Below are 24071 nucleotides of genomic sequence, written 5' to 3' on the forward strand. Positions count from 1 at the left end.
TTGTATGGATAAGTTGGATTAGGATTAGATAATCTTAAATTTGAATAGTCTAATACTTACAGGTTAATGTATTATTTTATACATATTAATAAAATAATACTGGTGGTGACATGGATGATTTGCCAGAACCTAATTATTGGCTGTGTGATTTAAATACTTAAAATCATTATTGGTTTTGGAATTTATGCGCTTAGTTATAGATATTGTTGTTATACTATATATAATTGTTTATATATATATGTATATCATGGCAGATTAAGGTTAAAACTTTATTGGGTTTGGTTTTGATTAGAGATGATCTACTTATTGGTTTTCAGAGGTCTGGTAGAGAAAACTTGCTCGTAGGGTTTAACCCACGATTTATTTTTCAGGTTATTAGAGGTTCCAGTCTCGAGGTTGAGGATCCGCAGTTGGGAGACTGTCATTCATCTATTCATCTTGTGTATTTTTAAGTAGTATTAGATTATTGAATAATGTTTTAAGGGGTCCTTGAGTTATGGGATTCCCGAGTTGTAATTGTTGGAGAATTATTAATTAATTTTTATTTATTAGTTTTTCTTCAGCGTATTATTTATTCTTTTATTTCATTTTGTACTCTGTGCTTGTTTGAAATACTTTAATTGTTTTGATATTCTCCTGATTTTGTGCGCGGATTTGATCAACCCGTGTTGTGAAATTAAGGGGTATCACATAAGCAGCCACTGAAGACAAGGTTCTTTATCACTTTAAGTGCACTACAAGTGGAAGTACAAACTGCTAAGGACCTCCTCTCTCAGCGTCAAACTGCTCTTGACTCTTAGCCTAATGATCCATCACTTAGAAACCAGGAAAAACTCATTTTTCTTTCTTACACTAAGCTACGTATAGCTGAGGAGCAGACATATACGCAGAAATATAAGGATACAGTGGCTCAAGGAGGGGGATTCAAATTCTTCCTTCTTCTATAAATCCATTGTTTCAAGGCTTAATAGGAACAAAATCACCAAAATCACTAAGCAAATGGCACACTCCATGATACTGAACCAGCCATCAAACAACAGATTGTTTCACATTTCACCACTGCTCTAGGAATGAATGCACACCCTTACCCAGGCACTTCCCACCTTTCTCCTTTCATCCACACAACTGTACCATTACACCTCATCCCATCACTCATCTCCATCCCCACTGATACTAAAATCGTGCAATGCATGTTCTCTCTAAGTAGTGATAAGGCCCCTTAACCCGATAGGTACAATGCTTTCTTTTTTAAGAAATTTTGGCCTATTGTTGGTCCTGACATCACATTGGCAATTAGGTAGTTTTTCATAAATGGGAAAATGCTTAAGGAAGTTAACTCTACATACCTTGCCTTTGTTCAAAAGACATCAAACCCTTTGCCCTCAATGATTTCAGGCCTATTTCATGTTGTTCAACCATCTATAAATGCATCTCTACCCTTCTTGCAAATAAAATCAAACCAGTCCTACCTCACATAATAAGACCAGCTCAGTCAACATTTGTCCAAGGAAGGCTTATTGATGATAACTGTGATGACCCGAATTTTTGGGATTTTAATTTAATTATTTTATTATTTTTAGACTATCTAAATTAATTAATTATTTATTAAAGTTAATGGGTTTTGAATTTTGATTTAATTATGTTATATAATATATATTTATGTAAGTATTATATTTTGGTGGAGGAGATATGTGGTTTGGGTGAAGTGAAAAGAAAGGAATTGTGAGTTTGTATTTGGTTCTGTATATATATATATATATATATATATATATATATATATATATATATATATTGTATTTTATTTGAAAAGGGGCCAGCAGAAAGTGGAAGGAGAAGAGAAGATTGGAAATGGTTGCTTTGGCGAGTCTCACCTATGGTTTATGTTGATTTGGTCCTATTGCTTTTGTGTTTATATATTATATATTTATATATATGGGATGTATCATGAGAGAAGTTATTGGGTTGATTTAGTTTTATGCATAGTATATATATATATATATATATATATATATATATATATATATATATAATATTTATATAAATATATGTAATATGTTGGAAGGGGAGGTGCCGAATAGAAAGAGAGCCGAGACAGAGAGTTTGAGAGAGAAAAATAGAGCGACAGAGAGTTTGAGTAGACAGTGAGTGAGTCGAGAGTTGCAGAGGGCGCAACGGAAGCTTGAAGATTTGATGATTAATCTTTTTTAGTGTAGGGTTCTCTATACCTTGAATGGCATGGGGAGGTTTTAATTAAATGTTTTATAAAATGTTTTGATTAAATGCATATTTATTTTGTTTATACTCACCTATATATGTTTATTTTGTGAAGCTGCTTTGTTAAACCTCCATGAAATTCTTGTTATGGTTTTTCTTACTGGGACTTTTGTCTCACCACCCTCCAGTTTCAGGTACTGAAGATGGACGGGGATCATAGATACGGGCTTAGGATGAAGAGTTGGTATGGAGGATTTATTTTATTTAATTGGAGAATTTTTTGTATATTTGAGGAAATTGATTTTGTGTAAAAGATGGGCAATTTTTATGATTCTGGGTGTATTTTGATGTATCTGATTTTGAATAAATCGAGGATTTTATTGGAATTTTTGGGGCGTGACAAATGGTATCAGAGCCGTACCCAGTCGGAAGTGTGAGTGTAGTGATGATGTAGACGGGTGTGAGTAGGCGAGTGTGTAGCACTGGTGAGCTACCACTCGTAACTGGGTGTGTGTGTGGGCGAATGGCATTCACTGGCAGCTACTGAGATGGTTGGTTAGTGTGGTTGGGCAGGTAGCCCAGATTTGTTAGTGTTTGTTTTTTTTAGTGAGCAGGTAACGCATCGACTAGCTGCCACAACGGTTACGGAATGTGGGCGGGTGACTAGCACTGTCAGCTACCACAACGTCCTACATATCATTGTATCTCACATCGCCTGAGGTAAGGATTTGGATTTTGGTTTTGTGGTTGTCGGTGTTTTCGGGTATGCGAAGACTGTTGGATCTGAATTTCAGGGACAAAATTCTTTTTAAGTGGTGGAGATTGTGATGACCCGAATTTTTGGGATTTTAATTTAATTATTTTATTATTTTTGGACTATCTAAATTAATTAATTATTTATTAAAGTTAATGGGTTTTGAATTTTGATTTAATTATGTTATATAATATATATTTATATAAGTATTATATTTTGGTGGAGGAGATATGTGGTCTGGGTGAAGTGAAAAGAAAGGAACTGTGAGTTTGTATTTGGTTCTGTATATTTTATTTACATATATATATATATATATATATATATATATATATATATATATTGTATTTTATTTGAAAAGGGGCCAGCAGAAAGTGGAAGGAGAAAAGAAGATTGGAAATGGTTGCTTTGGCGGGTCTCACCTATGGTTTATGTTGATTTGGTCCTATTGCTTTTGTGTTTATATATTATATATTTATATATATGGGATGTATCATGAGAGAAGTTATTGGGTTGATTTAGTTTTATGCATAGTGTATATATATATATTACATTTATATAGATATATGTAATATGTTGGAAGGGGATGTGCCGAATAGAAAGAGAGCCGAGACAGAGAGTTTGAGAGAGAAAAATAGAGCGACAGAGAGTTTGAGCAGATAGTGAGTGAGTCGAGAGTTGTAGAGGGCGCAGCGGGAGCTTGAAGATTTGATGATTAATCTTTTTCAGTGTAGGGTTTTCTATACCTTGAATGGTATGGGGAGGTTTTGATTAAATGTTTTATAAAATGTTTTGATTAAATGCATATTTATTTTGTTTATACTCACCTGTATATGTTTATTTTGTGAAGCTGTTTTGTTAAACCTCCATGAAATTCTTGTTATGGTTTTTCCTACTGGGACTTTTGTCTCACCACCCTCCAGTTTCAAGTACTGAAGATGGACGGGGATCGTAGATACGGGCTTAGGATGAAGAGTTGGCGTGGAGGATTTATTTTATTTAATTGGAGAATTTTTTGTATATTTGAGGAAATTGATTTTGTGTAATAGAGGGGGCAATTTTTATGATTCTGGGTGTATTTTGATGTATCTGATTTTGAATAAATCGAGGATTTTATTGGAATTTTCGGGGCGTGACAAGAACATCCTTATAGCACAAGAATTACTTAATGGCTACCACAGGCAAGGTTCATCTCCAAGATGTGCCATCAAACTAGACGTCAAGAAGGCTTTTGACTCTGTTTGCTGGGATTTTCTGTTTGACACCATAAAACTTCTTGGTTTTCCTACCATGTTCTTAAAATGGATCCAAGCATATGTCTCAACACCATTTTTTACCATTTCTGTCAATGGAGAGTTCAATGGCCATTTTAACAGCATCAAAGGTCTTAGACAAGGGGATCCCCTATCCCCATTCTTATTTGTCATTGTCATGTAGGTGTTCTCAACCATTGTGGAAAAGGTTATCTCTGAAGGGAATTTCAAATTCTATTGGAGATGTAAGAAGCTTGCTCTATCTCACTTGATTTTAGCTGATGATTTACTTCTGTTATCTCATGGCAGCCTTAACTCAATACAAATCCTGAAACAAGCAGCTGACACCTTTTCTAGCCTTTCTGGATTGCTTATCAACCAAAGCAAAAGCAATGTCTATTTTCTGGGGTGAATATGCAACTGCAGGATTCCATCTTATCACTACTTGGCTATGAAAAAAGGGAGCTTCCTGTTACTTACTTTGGGGTGCCTTTGGTGACAACAATGCTGAGAGCTTATGACTGCAGAGCTCTAATTGACAAGGTAACAGCAAGGATTGCTCACTGGACCAGCAAGAACCTCTCCTTTACAGGCAGGTTGCAGCTCATTAAAGCTATTCTTTTCTCCACTCAAATGTATTGGAACTCCAAATTCATCCTACCCATGAGTATCACACATGAACTAAAAAGCATCTTTGGAGCATTTCTTTGGACTGGACCAATCCTAAAGAAAACTAGGGCTAAGGTTGCATTGGATAAGTGTTGTTTGCCAAAGGAAGCTGGAGGTCTTGGCTTACCTAATCTAGTTACCTGGAATGAGAGTGCTATAATGAAGCACTTTTGGCACATCATTGAGTCAAGGGATATGCTTTCGGTTAAATGGATTAATTCTTACCTCCTTAAGGGGAGAAGTATTTGGGAAGTCAAGGTCCTTGGGCAATGCTCCTGGAATTAGAGAAGGTTACTAAGCCTAAGAGAAGCCATCAAGCATCTTGTCAGCTTAAAAATTGGAGAAGGCTTAAACTCCAATTTTTGGTTTGACAATTGGTGTCATCTTGGTCCTCTTCATCACTTGACATCCAGCCAGTTAATCAACAATTCTGGATTTGACAGCAAAACAAAGGTTAGCACTTTTATTACTAACAACACCTGGTCCTTCCCACCTTCTATAACTTCCATCATTCCACAGTTACAACAAACCACAAACCTTCCCACCCCCCAAACCAACAGACAAGTCAAAACAATGTGGCTGCCATCCCACAATGGGAAATTTTCCATTGCAAATACCATAAAGCACTTCAACCAGCATAACACAACCCTTTCTTGGCCATATCTTGTTTGGACAAAACCCTCCATCCCAAAGCACTCTTCACATTGTGGGTGGCAATTCAGCAGAAATTACCTATACTGAACAGAAGTTGCACCTCCCACGTTAACTCCACACTATGCTCCCTCTGCAACACTAAATTGGAAACCCATAGTCATTTATTTTTTCAGTGCCAATTTGTCAAACCCTTGTGGGCATTCCTTCAAGCACGCTGTGGGTTTAATATTCAGCCATCTTCATTGCCGGAACTGATCAATTGGGCAGCACACCATTGGAAGGGAAACTCAAATTTCCATAGCCACACCATTTCCAAACTAAGCTTGGCATCCCTAGTGTACCATACCTGGAACGAGCGGAATAGAAGGATCTTCCAAAAGAAATTCAGCACAGCAAACTCAATTCTCCATCAAGTTTTGGAATCAGCAAGATGCAAGATCCTAATCTCCACAATTTCAGATTCACTCAACACTACAAAAATTGCTATAGAATGGGATATACTAGCTTCTATAATTCGCCCTCCACCAAAGCCACCGGATCATGCAACCTGAATTGCATTGCAATTGCGCAGGAGTTAGTCTCCTTCTCACCGGATTTGGGGGTAGATCATAACGGTCTTACCATTTGTTTTGAATCTTTCTTTGGGTTCACTTTGGGCCTGTTGTTTGGGCTTCGCATGGTCAATTGTTTATTTAATGGGCCTTGTTCCACCTGTATCTTTGCTCGTCTATTGGTTAGCTATTGCTAACCACCTATATCTTTTGCTATAATCAATTTAATCATTTTACCTTCCAAAAAAAAAAAATAAATAAGTGGAGGGCTTCAGAATCTATTGGATCATTAATATCCCCATCCCCCTCCCCACATAAAAAAATAAAAATAAATAAAAAACCATTCTTTTGAAAAAAGGAATTAATCTGCATTTAGTGTCATAATAGATATTATGAAACTTCTTCTGAATTAATCTGCATTTAGTGTCCTGTAAAATGCAGTAATTTGCTTTCCACTTTTAATCTTTTCATGTTAGAATAAAAGCACCAGAATATTAATTTAGCTTACCTTGCGCAAAGTGTAAAAGGATTCAAGATATCTGCACAGTGAATCTGCATCATTCAGTTCATGTAGCGGCTAAGAAGATTCTGCAGTACAACAATATCAGAAAGTGCCACAGTCATTCCTCCACCGGTTAAAGGATGACGCATGTTGAAAGCATCACCCATTAAAAGGGCTCCAGGAGTAGGATGGGGATCAACTGGCATACTTCTATTCGGCATTGTTCTTATATTTCCTTCACCAATTGCAGCTATAAATGCATCATCCAGCTCTGGTGGTATCTGATACAAGCACCATATTAGATTAATCCAAGGCAATAGACAGAAATAGACAAAAATGAGATGGAGAATCCGAACTTTAAGTAAAAAATAACCACAATAACAGGGCATACATGATATTCAAAAAAACGTAAATTGTTTAGTGAAAAACTATACATGCCTGGGGAGTCGCTGTGGTTTTCAAATAGTTGGCCATTTTACCATTACCTATAGAAGGTAGCTTTTGACCGGGTATATCAACCATACAGCGAACTTCAGTACAACTGATTGGATAAAATACGATGGGTGACGGATCTGCTAAAATAACTTGCACATAATTTGGAAATGGAAGTTGACAGTTCTCCAAGACCAAACCAACAAAGCAAGATGGCACATCCACATGTGGAACTCAAAAATAGGGAAGTGTATCTCATGGGTCTGGAGCAGATATTAGCGGGACAGATTGTGTCGCTCATCAAGTCAATGAAGTTAATAAAGGGTCAAGAGTATTACTTGACTATAAATACTTGTATACGAATGTCTACTATAAATATTAGTCAATGTGGAAAAATGTTAATTTGTATAGGCAAAGACTTCAAATTTCTACCTTAGGGTTGCAAAGAGAGCTGTGCAAATTTGAAAAACAGCCATGACAAACAATCGTAAGAGGAGCACATGCCCTACGCTCCTGACCAGTCTTAGTTTTGTACAGTACCCCCTAATAGCTCCATTTTCTTCAAGTAAGGATGTCACTGTTCCTTGCTCAAGCTGTACACTAAATAGAAAATTGCATGTCAAAAAGGGACAATGGAACAAAACAAGTAAAATTATAAAATAACAATTGGAACTCTCACTGAAACACCGTTGAGATATAATAGTTAACAGTTACTACATATCATGACGCCATGGAAGCATAACTCAATAAGTTATACTACATATAGTACTAAATAAAAGCAATTGTCAAGGAATACGAAGTAAAAACTGAACTGAAAATTGCAGATTCACTGTGCAGAAATTAATGTAGATTTTAAGATCAATTTATTAAACAAAAAAATAATAATAATAATAATAAAAAAACATTTACCTAGTAATTTATAAAACAATAGAGATAATTAAAGAACTCATTATTTGCAACAGAGTGTACTTGGGAAGGGTAGCAACTTTTTCCCTCATCCTCTGTATGAACCGTCCATCGTGGATGCATCTCCCAGCCACATTTGGATGAAACTTTTCCAGGGGATAAGACTGTTTAGCATTTCTATCTGTTAGGATATGTGTGCCCTAACATAGCAAATTCTAATTTTGGATTGTAAAGGTCATGGTTTCTTATTTGGATATTATTATTAAAGCATTATACAATTGGTGAATGGAATGTATTATTTTTCGATTCTTTATGGAATTGATGGTGTCTGCTTGATTACAAAATATATTTATATATGTATGTAATGGCAATTAATACTATGATATAAATTAGTAATCATAAATGGTTTAAAGTCGGTAATTATGGATGGACATTTAATTAGTTAAGACTTAAACCGAGTCCACGATAGATTGAGATATATTGCGAGAGCTGTCGTATGCAATTGCTCTCTATCACAGTCATGGCTTTTGACTCTCAAGCATGAGAGAAGTATAGACTCTTTTATTAATTAATAATTACTTTGATTTGTTCCGCGGATACTTCGGAATCCTTAGATCGACATTTTAGGTAGTTATGTAATTAATAATTAGAGGTCTATATTCTCAATATTTGCATCAGTGCTATTTGTATTTATTTTGTTTTGATTATGGTTGATCACAAATTAAATTCGAAGGCCTTCGTATGTTTTAGACAAATGTTTTCTATATATATTTATTTAATAAATTATTATTATTTTTTTGCCATATAAATATTTTATTGTGATCGAACCGGAAATAATCAAAGGTAACAAAATAGTTATATTAATTATGTTGTCAGATTGATGGCTTTAATTATCCGATAAATAATTAAGCATAGAGGGGTCAAAGTGCAACATTGACTTAGAGGTTATTTACTATTTAATTGGAGTGCAATTAATTTCTTTTAGTGGAGTAGAAATTAATTTATGAATTAATTGAATTGGGTCCATGGTTTAATGGACCGGACCAATTATTAATTTATAGGAGCCAAGAAAATAGTAAGCCCAAAAGGATTCTCACCAATAGCCCAACTTGATATTGGAGTCATGTTAGGATTGAGAAAGTTGAATTAGAGATGGAGAATGATTTATTGTTTCCTTATTCTTATTTTTATTTTGCCTATATATACATGAGTTCATGTATATTTTAGGGGAAACTTGGAGAACAAGAAAAAGGAATACACTTTCTCTCTCTAGATTTTAGGGTTTTGTTTTCTCTTCTAAAGGAGGCTACCACCATCCTAGATTCCAAGGTCATTCATCAAGACATATTGATGATTCCTAAAGGGAAGATAATAATCGAACGGAAGGAGAAAGGATCTTGCTAAAGGGATCTACAATAAGTGAGAACATTTACTTTAGAGGAAAGTTCAAAAGGTTTACTCAGACCTTTAATGTAAGTATTCAATCTGTTTATTGAATTATGCATCATCTTTTATTTATCTTTGCATAAAACTTGTCTCTGTGTGATGAATCAAGATCCGTGATTGCAAATCCCTCAAAAGTTTTAAAAACTTGCACGTTTCCCAACAGTGGTATCAGAGCACATGGTTTGATTCATTACTAGAGAACATGTGTTTATAAAAATCATATTCATGGATCCAAATTATATATACATATATAAAATTATTGATATATGTTGATGTATGATTTATTATGTTGATATATATTAATACATGATGATGTATGTATAATTGTGAATGGATGATGATGTGTGTTTGGGCCATGGATGAAGCTTATAGGTATATAGAATGTAATTTTATTTTTTGGATGAATGTAATTAAGGCTTTGTTTTAGCCGTTTGAAAATTCAATGATGTAATTTAATTTTTTTCATTGTATTTCAAATTGTAAGTATTTATTAAAGCCATGTAATATTCATCAAAGGATGCTATGAAGCTTCAAGAGGGTCCGAAAGGGTTAAATTATGCTTCAGTAATTTTCTGGAATTTTTCGAGAATTTTTTGAGGCTTAATTTAATTTTCTGGGATTTTTCTGGATTTTTTGGAATATTTTCGGCGTTTTTCCGGTGGCCGGAGCTTCGCCGGCGGCGAGAAGGGGCGTCAGAGGTGGCCCGGATCAGGTGTGGCATTAATATGGTGAGCCTGGCGCGTGTTCCACACGCACCAGGCGAGTGCACATGCTGGCGCGTGCATTGCACACGCCAGCCAAGGTAGCTTGACCTCCACGCGCGTGAAGGCGCGTGGAGGCGCGTCCCACGCGCCCCAGGCGCGTGGGAGCGCGTGAGAGCGCGTCCCACACGCCCCAAGCGCATGCCGGCGCTTGGGGGAGCGTGGGTGAACGTGCCGAGTCTTGCAGCCTGCCCTAGGCGCGTGCCAGTGCGTGTGGGGTCCTCCGGGCTCGTTCCAAGCAGCGATTTGCTTCTCCTGACGCGTACAAGATTCCTATGGGTGTTTACAGACAGTTGAAGGACGCCCGTACGACAAGAATAGTTTTTAAATGTTAAAAGCTGAATCCATTGGCCATTTATATTGCTTATGTCTATTATTTGATGCATGGAATAATTTAATAGTTGTTATAATTGTTCATGCATTGGATCCATGATTTTTAACTAAATGGCTTGATTTATATTAATTAAATTATGAAGATAAATTGGATTAGATTGCTAATTAATTTGAGAGCATTTATTGGGAAACAGAAAAATTATTTTTGTAAATTATTTTTTGCCTCAAATTAAAGATTAATGAATCATTTAAAATCCATATATTTTCTAAATTTAATTGGATTAAAATCAAGGCGTTTTGCATGCATTAAATCATGAATTGAAAACCCTAGTTTTATATTATTAAAAATTGAGTGGGAGCGGGGATTTTTTTATACATTACCCCATGGCCTTCTTAATTATAACCATTATGATTAGATCTTTAAAAATAAGGCTCCACGCATGATTTAAAGAGTCTAGATTATAAGAATGGTTGTCTCACGAAAATATATTTATTAAATAACCATTATAGTTTGATCTTTAAAAATAAGGCCCTACGCATGATTTAAAGCTTCTAAGCTATTAATGGCAATATATTTAATATTTGTTTTTCCGTTGGAGCATTAATTATGTTATACACTCAATCTAAAATCAATAGTATTAGCTCCCAAACGGAGTGATCTATACTAGGTGATTTTAGAAAGGCTAAATCTAATCGGGAATTATTTCATATATAGATAAGGCATTGTCTAAAGAGATATGGAAATAATGAGTTGTTCTCGTCAATAAGCAATAATGAATTCCGCCAACCGGATAAGTTATTGGCATATTGATTGTCCGATTTTTCATGCAATGTGGTTAAGGGACCCACAATTAATTAATTATTTTATACTTGCATGATTATTATTATTCACTTTATTTATTGTATGAATGCTTTTATTTTTAGATTTATCATGACTAATCCATTCAGTCCACTTGCAAACATACTAAAAGAAAATCGATTAACTGGACCTAATTATATCGATTGGAAAAGGCAACTAGATATTGTACTCACATATGAGGGGTTGAATTATGTGGTTACTACTCCTAGACCTTCTCTACCTTTGCCTGAGGATCCTCCTGAGGAGCATGAAGTATTTAAGAAATGGAATAAAGCAGATGAGATGACTAGATGCTACATTCTTGCTTCACTCTCGAATGTACTCCAAAGTCAACATCTTCAATATCTCACTTCTGCAGACATCATGCTTAACCTTAAGGAAATGTTTGGGTAAATTGGTAAGAGCGCACGCCAAAATGCTATGACAAATTTGATGACCATTAAGATGGTCCAAGGTACTTCAGTTCAGGAACATGCTTTAAAAATGATTGGTTTTTTAAATGAACTGGAGATCCATGGATGCAACTTGGATGGTGAACTTCAGGTTGACATGATTATCGCTTCATTGCCAGACTCATTTAACTCTTTTAGGGTTAATTATTATATTAATAAGCTTGAGTACACACTCGCTGAACTATTGAATGAGTTGGTAACCTTTGAAGGGATAAACAAAAGCAAGGGTGCATCTATCAACTATACTCAGTCTGCTGGACCATCCACTTCTAGGCCCAAGAGGAGAGGCAAGAAAAAGAAGAAGGATGGTGCCAAAACTGTGGTTGTGCCAAACAAAGTAATCCAAAAGGATAAAGGAAAGAAGAAAGTGTTGGTTGAAGGCGAAGGAAACTGCTTCCATTGTGGTCAACCGGGTCACTGGAAACCTAACTGCCCAATACTTCGCACACAAGGCAAAGGAAAAGGTATATTCATTGTTGAGGCATGTAATGTGGTTGAATCTATAGATTCCTGGTGCATAGATTCTGGAGCCACTAATCATGTTTGCAATTCATTGCCGGGATTCCAGGAGTCCAGAAGCCTCAATGAAGGAGAGATATACTTGCATATGGGATCTAATGCCAAGGTGGAAGCTAAAGCAGTGGGAGTGGTTCATATGCAGTTTGATAGTGGGAAGGGTCTTATTTTAGAAGATTGTCTTTATGCGCCAAATGTTAGGCACAATTTAATTTCAGTTTCTTCGTTGGTTTGCAAAAATTATATTTTTACTTTTGGAAAAAATGTTTTAATTAAATTAAATGGTTGTGTTATAACTTCTGGTGCATTGAAAGATAATCTATATGTTTTAACTCCTAGCTCATATCAAATGCAAAATTATGAATTAAATGCAACTTCATCTAGATTGAAGTTAAAAGAAAAGCAGTTTCTCCAAACTCATTGTATCATTGGCATCTACGATTAGGTCACATCAATCAAAATAGGATTCAAAGGTTGGTTAAAGAAGGTTTATTACCTTGTGAGGCAGAGGAGCCTATGCCAACTTGTGAATCCTGTATTGAAGGAAAGATGACTCGAAGGGCTTACTCAGCCAAAGGAGATAGAGCCAAAGAACAATTAGAGTTGGTGCACACAGACGTGTGTGGTCCCATGAACACCCAAGCGAGAGGAGGGTTTGAGTACTTCATCACTTTCATTGATGATTATTCACGTTTTGGATATATTTACCTAATGCGACACAAGTCAGAAGCTTATAGAAAATTCCATGAGTTTCAGGCGGAAGTGGAGCGTAAATTAGGTAAACTTATCAAAACACTTCGATCTGATCGAGGAGGTAAATACCTCTTGGGGGAGTTCAAGGATCATATGGTCAATGAGGGTATTGTGCGCCTGTTATCCGCACCTGACTGCCCTCAACAGAATGGAGTGGCAGAAAGGAGAAACATAACTTTACTTAACATGGTTAGATCTATGATGAGTTTTGCTACATTACCTCTATCATTTTGGGGATTAGCCTTAGAATCAGCGATGTATATTTTGAACTGTGTTCCATCCAAGTCTGTTTCAGGAACGCCATATGAGCTGTGGTTTGGACGTAAACCTAGTTTAAATCACATGCATATATGGGGGTGTCCAGCACATGTGCGAAAGAAACAGGCAGACAAGTTGGAAGCAAGATCAGATGCATGCTTATTTGTTGGCTATCCTAAGGGCACTAGAGGTGGATTATTTTATGATCCCAGGGACAATAAAGTTATTGTCAGCACTCATGCTGTTTACCTGGAGGAGGATTATATTATGAACTACAGACCTAGTAGCCAGATAGTGTTAGAGGAGATGGTTGGCACGTCAGATATACCCCCAGTGGACACACCTAATATAAATACTGAGAATGATGAGACACAAGAAGTCCCTGTTGAATTACCATCATCTAGTACATCGATTCCTGCACCGGTCCTTCGGCGTAGTGGGAGAACCATCATCCAACCCGAAAAACTCACACTTTTGGGTGAGGTCTATGAGGCCGTCCCCGATAAGCATGAGTCGGACCCAGTAAGCTATGCGGAAGCGTTGACCGATATAGATGCGAATCGTTGGAAAGATGCCATGAAATCAGAATTGGAATCGATGTATTCTAACAAAGTCTGGGATGTTGTAGAACTTCCTAGGGGGTTCAGCCCATTGGTTGTAAGTGGATCTACAAACGAAAGAGAGGAATGGATGGGAATGTTGAGACATTCAAAGCTAGACTGGTTGCCAAAGGCTTCACTCAACGTGAAGGTATTGATTATGAGGATACATTCTCACCAGTTGCAATGCTTAAATCTATTCGCATTCTTTTGGCCATTAGTACTTATTATGACTATGAGATATGGCAGATGGATGTTAAGACGGCATTTTTAAATGGCCATCTTGAACAAGACATCTACATGAGGCAACCAGACGGTTTCGTAGTTAAAGGTCGTGAGGACTGTGTATGTAAGTTGAATAGGTCTATTTATGGACTTAAGCAAGCTTCACGCACATGGAACATTTGTTTTGATCAGGCAGTCAAATTATTTGGCTTTGAACAAAACGTGTTAAAACCTTGCGTTTACAAGAAAAAACAGGGTAATGTCTTTATATGTTGATGACATCTTGCTCATTGGTAATGATGTAGAAGCATTGTCATCAGTTAAAAGGTGGTTGCTCAATAAATTTGAGATGAAAGATCTTGGAGAAGCAAGCTATATTCTTGGTATCAAGCTTATGCGAGATCGGGTTAAAAAGAAAATAGGCTTGTCTCAAGAGTCTTACATTGACAAAGTTCTGATCAGGTTTGGAATGGAAAACTCTAAGAAAGGGTTTTTGCCATTTAGACATGGGTTGGCTTTTTTTAATGACCAGTCTCCCAAGACTGATAAGGAAATTGAGCAAATGAGGCGGGTACCATATGCTTCGGCAGTTGGTAGTCTCATGTATGCCATGGTCTATACCAGACCGGACATCTGCTACTCTGTAGGGATTGTCAGTAGATATCAGTCCAATCCTGGACTTGATCATTGGTCAGCTGTGAAGAATATCTTAAAATACCTTAGAAGAACTAAGAATCTAATGCTCATTTATGGAGGTGATGATCTGGTTCCAGTCGGATATACGGATTCTGATTTTCAATCAGATCCTGATGCCAGGAGATCTACATCTGGATATGTGTTCAAGTTCAATGGAAGGGCAGTTAGTTGGAAGAGTGTCAAGCAGGGTTGTACTGCTGACTCAACCATGGAAGCAGAATACATTGCAGCCTCTGAGGCAACAAAAGAAGCTGTTTGGTTGAGAAACTTTCTAATTGAACTGGAGGTTGTGGAGCACCTAGTTCGGCCTATAATGCTTCATTGCGACAATAGTGCAGCTATAGCCCAAACCAAGAACCCAAAATTTCATAAAGGAACAAGACACATTCAGAGGAAACATCATGTGGTTCGTGATATAGTAAAGCGAGGAGATATACTTGTGGCTAAGATTGCATCGGAACATAACCTTGCTGATCCATTCACAAAGGCTTTACCGATCAAGATGTTTGATCGTCATATGGAGAACATGGGAGTTAGATGTGATTTGAATTGGCAATAAGTGCAAGTGGGAGCTGTTAGGATATGTGTGCCCTAGCATAGCAAATTCTAATTTTGGATTGTAAAAGTCATGGTTTCTTATTTGGATATTATTATTAAAGCATTATACAATTGGTGAATAGAATGTATTATTTTTCGATTCTTTATGGAATTGATGGTGTCTGCTTGATTACAAAATATATTTATATATGTATGTAATGGCAATTAATACTATGATATAAATTAGTAATCATAAATGGTTTAAAGTCGGTAATTATGGATGGACATTTAATTAGTTAAGACTTAAACCGAGTCCACGATAGATTGAGATATATTGCGAGAGCTGTCGTATGCAATTGCTCTCTATCACAGTCATGGCTTTTGACTCTCAAGCATGAGAGAAGTATAGACTCTTTTATTAATTAATAATTACTTTGATTTGTTCCGCGGATACCTCGGGATCCTTAGATCGACACTTTGGGTAGTTATGTAATTAAAAATTAGAGGTCTATATTCTCAATATTTGCATCAGTGCTATTTGCATTTATTTTGTTTTGATTATGGTTGATCACAAATTAAATTCGAAGGCCTTCGTATGTTTTAGACAAATGTTTTCTATATATATTTATTTAATAAATTATTATTATTTTTTTGTCAAATAAATATTTTATTGTGATCAAACCGGAAATAATCAAAGGTAACAAAATAATTATATTAATTATGTTGTCGGATTGATGGCTTTAATTATCCGATAAATAATTAAGCATAGAGGGGTCAAAGTGCAACATTGACTTAGAGGTTATTTACTATTTAATTGGAGTGCAATTAATTTCTTTTAGTGGAGTAGAAATTAATTTATGAATTAATTGAATTGGGTCCATGGTTTAATGGACCGGACCAATTATTAATTTATAGGAGCCAAAAAAATAGTAAGCCCAAAAGGATTCTCACCAATAGCCCAACTTGATATTGGAGTCATGTTAGGATTGAGAAAGCTGAATTAGAGATGGAGAATGATTTATTGTTTCCTTATTCTTATTTTTATTTTGCCTATATATACATGAGTTCATGTATATTTTAGGGGAAACTTGGAGAACAAGAAAAAGGAATACACTTTCTCTCTCTAGATTTTAGGGTTTTGTTTTCTCTTCTAAAGGAGGTTACCACCAGCATAGATTCCAAGGTCATTCATCAAGGCATATTGGTGATTCCTAAAAGGAAGATAATAATCGAACGGAAGGAGAAAGGATCTTGCTAAAGGGATCTACAATAAGTGAGAACATTCACTTTAGAGGAAAGTTCAAAAGGTTTACTCAGACCTTTGATGTAAGTATTCAATCTGTTTATTGAATTACGCATCATCTTTTATTTATCTTTGCATAAAACTTGTCTCTGTGTGATGAATCAAGATCCGTGATTGCAAATCCCTCAAAAGTTTTAAAAACTTGCACGTTTCCCAACACTATCATCTTTGAAAAAGGCAACTCCAAGTAGTCTCTGAGCATCAATATCCTCCACACAATCTGTATGTAGTTGAAGTGCTTGTGTTTTAGATTTCACAACCAAATCAATTATGTCTATAGATAAAGAAGAGCATCACCAACTGCCAATTTTTTTTTTTTATTATTTAAAAAAAAAAAAAAAAAGAACACTAATAGGAGGCTATTATAAACTCTAAAATGCATGCTAAGTTTCATGCATACCTTCGAGGCCCAATTCAATCAGCTTCAAGTATCCACCTGGTTGTAGCACTTCACCAACAATTCTGTCCGGCTCTGTCAAATCTCTCTCAATCACATGAACTCGCCATCTGTCCTGCAATAAGTAGCAAGAAACGAGATTGTAACTGAAGGTTTTTACATAGAGAAACAAGATTGAAATAAATTGTTATGATGTTCTTAATAGTGGCAGGATTAGGGCAGGGTGCAAAAAAAATGTAGTGTCAGCTTGCAACTGAAAACCAGTTCCTTCAACAAATGACCTGGTTTTTTCGTAACAGTTGTTTTCAGAATATATTTCTAGGCGTACTCTAAGTCACACAATCCTTCTCAACAGGTGTCGCTCTCACGCTCCGAGCGCGCTCTCGCTCTCTCGCTCAAATTCTCACTGTTTATGACTTAATTATGCCGCTCTTACCCTTCCGCTCTCGAATTCGCTCACACTTTATGTAACTTGGGGCGTACTAGATATGTATTAAAATATGGACAATTAAGTAAAATAAAATATAGTTTAAATAAAATAAAATATAGTTTTATTTAATCATTTGTCATATTTAATCAAAATATGGATAATTAAGGTAAATCACATTTTTTAAAATATATATATAAATTTTCAGTCATACAAACTATGAAATGAAATTTTCTATTTTTTTAAAAACAATTTCATGCTAACCAAATAAATCCTTAAAAAAATTATTTTTATTTCCTTCACTCACTTCACTTTCAGTGTCCAGTACTAATTTCTATCTAACCAAACGGATTCTAAAGCTCCGTTTGTTTTGACACAAAATAGTTCCTTTACAAAAAAATTCCCTTAGGCAAATTACACTAACCTCTCCTAAGATTTGGGCAAATTACACACGGATAAAACTTTTGACATTTATTACTTTGACCTCCCTAAAAGTAGGGGTGGCTAATGGGCAGGTTGAGCCGAGTTTGGGCTGGGTTGAAAATGAACGGGTCAAAAATGTATAAGGTTAACCCTTTATGACCCGTAGACCCATTAATTATTATTTTTGAACCTTTTTTAATTTATTTTTTATATTTTTTATTTTTCAATTTTTTTAAAATTTTATTTAATAACAAATTTTAAAAAAAATAATAATAATAATAACTTCAAACTCAGCAATATTTATCTACTCGTTTTAAAGAAAGAGAAGTGAAGGATAGAGAAGAAATTTCTAGAGAGGGGATTGATGAGAGACAAATTTTAAAAAAAATTCTAGATGGAGAATTTTAAAGAGAGATAAATAAGTTGAGTGCACTATAGAATAAATGTGTATTATGTATTTATTATATGATAGGTGAAATATGGGTATCAATATTTGTGATACCCCCAGATTTCCGGATGCGGATTGGCCAGGCCCACGCCCGACTACCCGAAGATATTAAAACAATTAGTAATAAACAAACACAGAATACAATTAAAATAAACAGGAATAAATAAAATTGCTGAAAAGAATACAAAAATGATAATCCAGAAACTGTAACCTCAGAAAAATTTTATAAATAAGAAACTATTCCGATTAATTCAACTTCTCCATTTCTAATACAACTCGGAAATCCATCTGGTGGACCCCTAATAAAAATCCAACACTGACAAATGAACAACTGAAGAAAATCCGATGTTAAACCATAAAGCAAACTCCTACGTCGTTAGAAGAATGAGTAGCCGTCTCTGCTCAGCACGAACAAGCTCTAAGACCTGGAACCGTCCGTTACCTGAAAAATAATAGTAGGTCAGGCCCACGAACAAGTTCTATCCTAACTAAAATCCAAACAGAGACCCGATACGCAGATACATCCTAGATGTCTCAACCATATCCATACAGTCCGTAAATAAATAAATAAATATATATATATATATATATATATATATATATATATATATATATATATATATCCACACTACAGGACTCTCACTGGACTATGATGAGGGTCTTAACCTGAATAGAAGGCAACATGCAAAACGCACCTGAGTGGGCATGATTACCTAAGCCTAACAGGGTATACCTCAACCGACATAGCCAGCTACGCATCCTACTGCATATACGCTTCCTAACCGTCGACTATGAGACTTAAGCTCATATCGCGGTACCATAATTATATATATAAATTCCATCCAAATACAATATTGTGTCAGTCAACCATTCGTCGTCCAGACACGACATAAATTAGGATTTAAATGTTTTAATTAAATCCCTATCCTTCCTAATACAGAAATATAAACAACCATTCAATATGTCATTCAACTGTTTTAGTTGACAGGACATGCAACCATGTAAGATTTAACTGTTTTAGTTAATCCATTCCGTATGTATGAATGGGTAAGAATTAGCGTTTTGATCTAATCCATCCCTCCATATACCACCGTCCCATACCGATGCATATAATGCAAATGATCCGTAAATGATGCAACACCTCATACAGTACATCAAATACAATCCACATAATCTATATAGCTGATAAAACATAATTTAAACAGTTCATCAACCAAAATCCAAAATAACAACCCTGTAAATTGCTAAAACATTATTTAATAGTTTAGCAAAGAGAACCCAAGCATTTAATCCACGTAATTGCATAACAGAGTTTTAATATCTTAGCAATTAAAATTCCAAAACCGTAATCCATATAATTGCAGGTTAAAGTTTAATACCTCAGCAATTTTAATACAAAGTAAGCATAAAACAAGTCTGATAATTAAATGACTCTATTATGCATCCAGAATATGATTTATAAATCATCCTACAACCCATTAAATTGTTAAAACAAAACTAAACAATTTAATCCTGTTTATCCATTAACAGTATGCAAGATCGGTCAAACTTTCCTACTGTAAAATCCATGAGCACAAATACATTAATTATGCAAGGCGGGCTCGAACACAATATAATATAATGTTTGGAGTCTATGCTACAGTCCATTAAATTATTAAAACAAAATGTGATACCCCCGAATTTCCGAATGCGGGTTGGCCAGGCCCACGCCCGAATACCCGAGGATATCAAAACAAATTGATAATAAACGAACACATAGTACAAAAGAATAAAGAAAAATAAATAAAATGTTGACAAGAAACTAAAATGATAATCTAATAATAAACCTCATAATATATTTCCATTAATTAATAAACTCTTCTGATACAACTGATCCTCCAAAATACAACTCAGGAATCCATACTGTGTGGATCCCTAAAAAATCTAAACTAAACAAATGACAGTAATCTAAAATAGGAAACTGAATCATAAAGGAACTCCTATGTAGTATCGGAAGAATGAAGTAGACTGATCCCCGCTCAGCACGAACAACCTCTACTCCTGACGAACACCTGAAAAATAATGGTGGGTCAGGCCCACAAACAAGTTCTACTCTACTACAGTCCAATCAAAAATTCGATACACGTATACATCCTAGTCAATCCAACAGTAACTAGTAGTCCGTATATATATATATACACACACTAAAGGAACCTCACTAGACTATAGGGTTGTCTCAACCTGAATAGTAGGCAACATGCAAAACGCACATATAGTGGGCATGAATACCTAGACCTACCAGGGTACACAACTACGCTATATCTAGCTACACATCCCTGGCGATATATGCACCCTAACCACTGATCCTGAGACTCAAGCTCATATCATGGCACCATACTTATATATATAAAATCTAGTAACCATCCTATCCAGTATAAATTAATCCTCCATAAGTCATTCAATTTGTTCAGCTGACCTGACTTGAATATAAGTAGGACTTAACATTTTAGTTAATCCATTCCCTTATATAATAAATTAATCCTCCATAAGTCATTCAACTTGTTCAGCTAACCTGACTTGAATATAAGTAGGACTTAACATTTTAGTTAATCCATTCCCTTATACAAAATAGGTAGGACTTAACTGATAAGTTAATCCGTCTATAGAATGCCATTGTTCCATACCGGTGCATTAAACCACACAATCCAACAATTGATGCAATAATTAAAGAAATATATCAAACATTCCAGAAATAACTATGATAATATGATATCAAGTTATCACATAATATGAATGACTTATTATTTATTTAAGCTTTCTATATCATATGTCTTACACAAACTGAATCTTATACATCATGATATTTTATTATATCGTCAAATAAGCATTCTTCATATCCAATTCATCCTACACATTTAATCTCAATTGCTAAAGCATTTTAAAAGATTAAATCCATTCGTTTGTTTAAACATTCAAATAGCAAGCATCGTTATGATTGAGTGTATTTAAATTTATTTAAATCCAAACCTAATCCCTATTTAATGTTCAGGAATCCTAGGCATATTTCTACGTTCCATCATTCCACAGATATGAAAAATACATAATTCAAACATGTAAAAATTCACTCCAGAAATCAAATCAAAATCATGCATTTTTTAATTCATAACACAAGAACAGATATGAACCAATTTCATAAAAACTTATGCTTTAATCCAATTAAACATGCATAATTATTTAATTTTATATGTTTAATAAATCCTGGAATTTCCTAGGCATGTACAGAAACACGAATCAAAGGGAAAGAAATAGAAGAAGAACTTGCCTTAAACTTTCGGATCGAAAGTTAAACTTCTTCTTCCTTGATCTTCACTCTACAGAGTTTTTCTCCTCCTTCCTTCTTTCTCTAACTCTTTCTCTCTAGAATATATCACGTGAATATTTCTAACCCCCCTTTACAACCTGTAGCTATATATTTATAGGCTAAATAAAATAACCCTAACCCTTTTCCCAATCCAAGTCAACTTAAAAAAAAAATAAAAATAAAATAAAATATTAAAAAGGTAAGTAAAATATGTTACGTATATAATTTATGTATATCTTTATTAAATAAATAAATTATACACATCCTATTATTTATTAATGGATTATCCAATAATACTTAAGTTACCATAATATTATAAAGTAACTTAAAATATAACACGTATCAAATCTTTGTATATTTTTATTATTTAAATATAAAACATATACATCAGATTAAATATTACTACCCAAGTTACCATAAAAGTAATTAATAAATTACTTTCCCTTTTATATATATTAAAAAGGTAAGTAAAATATGTTACGTATATAATTTATGTATATGTTTATTAAATAAATAAATTATAAACATTCCATTATTTATTAATAGATTATCCAATAATACTTAAGTTATCATAATATTATAAAGTAACTTGAAATATAACACGTATCAAATCTATGTATATTTTTATTATTTAAATATAAAACATATACATCAGATTAAATATTATTACCCAAGTTACCATAAAAGTAATTAATAAATTATTTTCCTTTTTATATATGCATATAATATATATATATATATATACATACACAACTATTCACGGGTAATAATCTATACACATCCAACCTCCTATCCAAGTAGTCCATGGGACCCAATTGGTTGGCCAATTACCACTAATCATAACCATAAAAGAAAAATAAAATAAAATAATAAAATAAATGAAAACATTTAATTTACAATTAATCAAAATACCATTTAAGTACGTAATCTAATTAAACAATTAGCACATAGACAAATACAAATAATACATAGACACATAATCAAATAATCAAGTAATACCTAATTCAATTAAATACATAAACAATTAGTCAAATAATCAATTAAATAATTAAAAATATAATTAAAACAAATAAATAAATACCGAGACTATCCTTTTAAAATTAGGAGTATTACACAAAATTTAACAATTTAATCCTTCCTATCTATTAACCGTATGTAAAATTGTTTAATCTTCGATACTGGTCAAATTATTAGCATACAACTAAAGATTATGCATCAAAGGGTTTTAATACACTTTGAATTAATATATAGAACCCTCATTAATTTTCCAACATAGTTCCAGAAACCCACCTCGTCCAAACAGTGCCCTAAATAGCTGAATATGCGTTTCTAGGCGAGAACAGGCTCTCACAAATTAAGAGCCCGCTCCATTAACATGGGAGCCTTCTCCATACACTTGGGAGCCTTCTCCATATACTTAGGAGCCTTCTCCATTCACTTGGGAGCTTTCTCCATATTCTTCAAAATTGCTCATCTTCTTCGCCTCCGGTGAAGTTCAGAGCCTCTATATTGCTTTATTTAATTATCTAGGGTTCAATTTATGTTCCAGAATTAATTATATGTAGGTTTCATACATCATCGATATGAATTAAAACCAGTTTAAAAATCAACTAAATCATGATTAAAACAAGAACATGTATAATCCAATTAACCTTTTAATTCAATGCATTTAAATTCACTACAACCATACTTATAAGATCAGTTTTAACGTTAATTAAAACCCTGGAGACTACCTAGGCATGCACAGAACACAAGCCAGCGGGAGAGAGAAAGAAAATAACTTGCCTCTGTGGTTTTTGAATAAAAACCTCGTCACCGTCTTCCTAAGTTTTTCCGGCGATCGTGATTGCCGTCAAGGACTCCTCTGCTCCAGTTCTAACCTTTCAATAGCCCTCAACCTTCCTCTTTGGTCCGGCCTACAATCCTTGGCCAAAACTCTAGCTTCTTCTCTCTCAGTTTGTCTCTAAAAACTCTCTGTATCCTCCCGTCTCTTACTGCTGCTATAAGGGTTTTTCAAACCCTATTGTAGACCATCGTATATATTTATAGTTTAAATAGAAACCAACCCTAGTCCTAATTGAAAACTAAGTCCGGAAAGAAAAATAAAATATATAATACATAATACTACAATGCCGTGATAAATAAATATATACATAGTTTATAATTATATATGTATATATCACCTACTAACCTAAACTACCATTATTAGTATTAATAATAAATAATTATTAATAAAAATAATACTTTATCCTTATATACGTTTATAACTATATAAATCCATACAACCATCCATATATGGGTAAATATCCGTACCCACAATCACTGCATTCAGATAGTCCATGAGACCCCTTTGGGTCGATCCATTA

At 34.5% G+C, this 24071-nt stretch overlaps 1 pseudogene; it reads right to left on the reverse strand.

Annotated features, from left to right (window-relative positions):
- LOC132282039 (squalene monooxygenase SE1-like) overlaps positions 1-24071 on the reverse strand; it is a 98069-nt pseudogene that overhangs the window by 56870 nt on the left and 17128 nt on the right.

Source organism: Cornus florida, unplaced genomic scaffold (genome assembly GCF_030987335.1).
Source record: "Cornus florida cultivar Cherokee Brave unplaced genomic scaffold, ASM3098733v1 CherokeeBrave_3.0.0_Hap2_Chr11, whole genome shotgun sequence".
NCBI classification, from domain to species: domain Eukaryota; kingdom Viridiplantae; phylum Streptophyta; class Magnoliopsida; order Cornales; family Cornaceae; genus Cornus; species Cornus florida.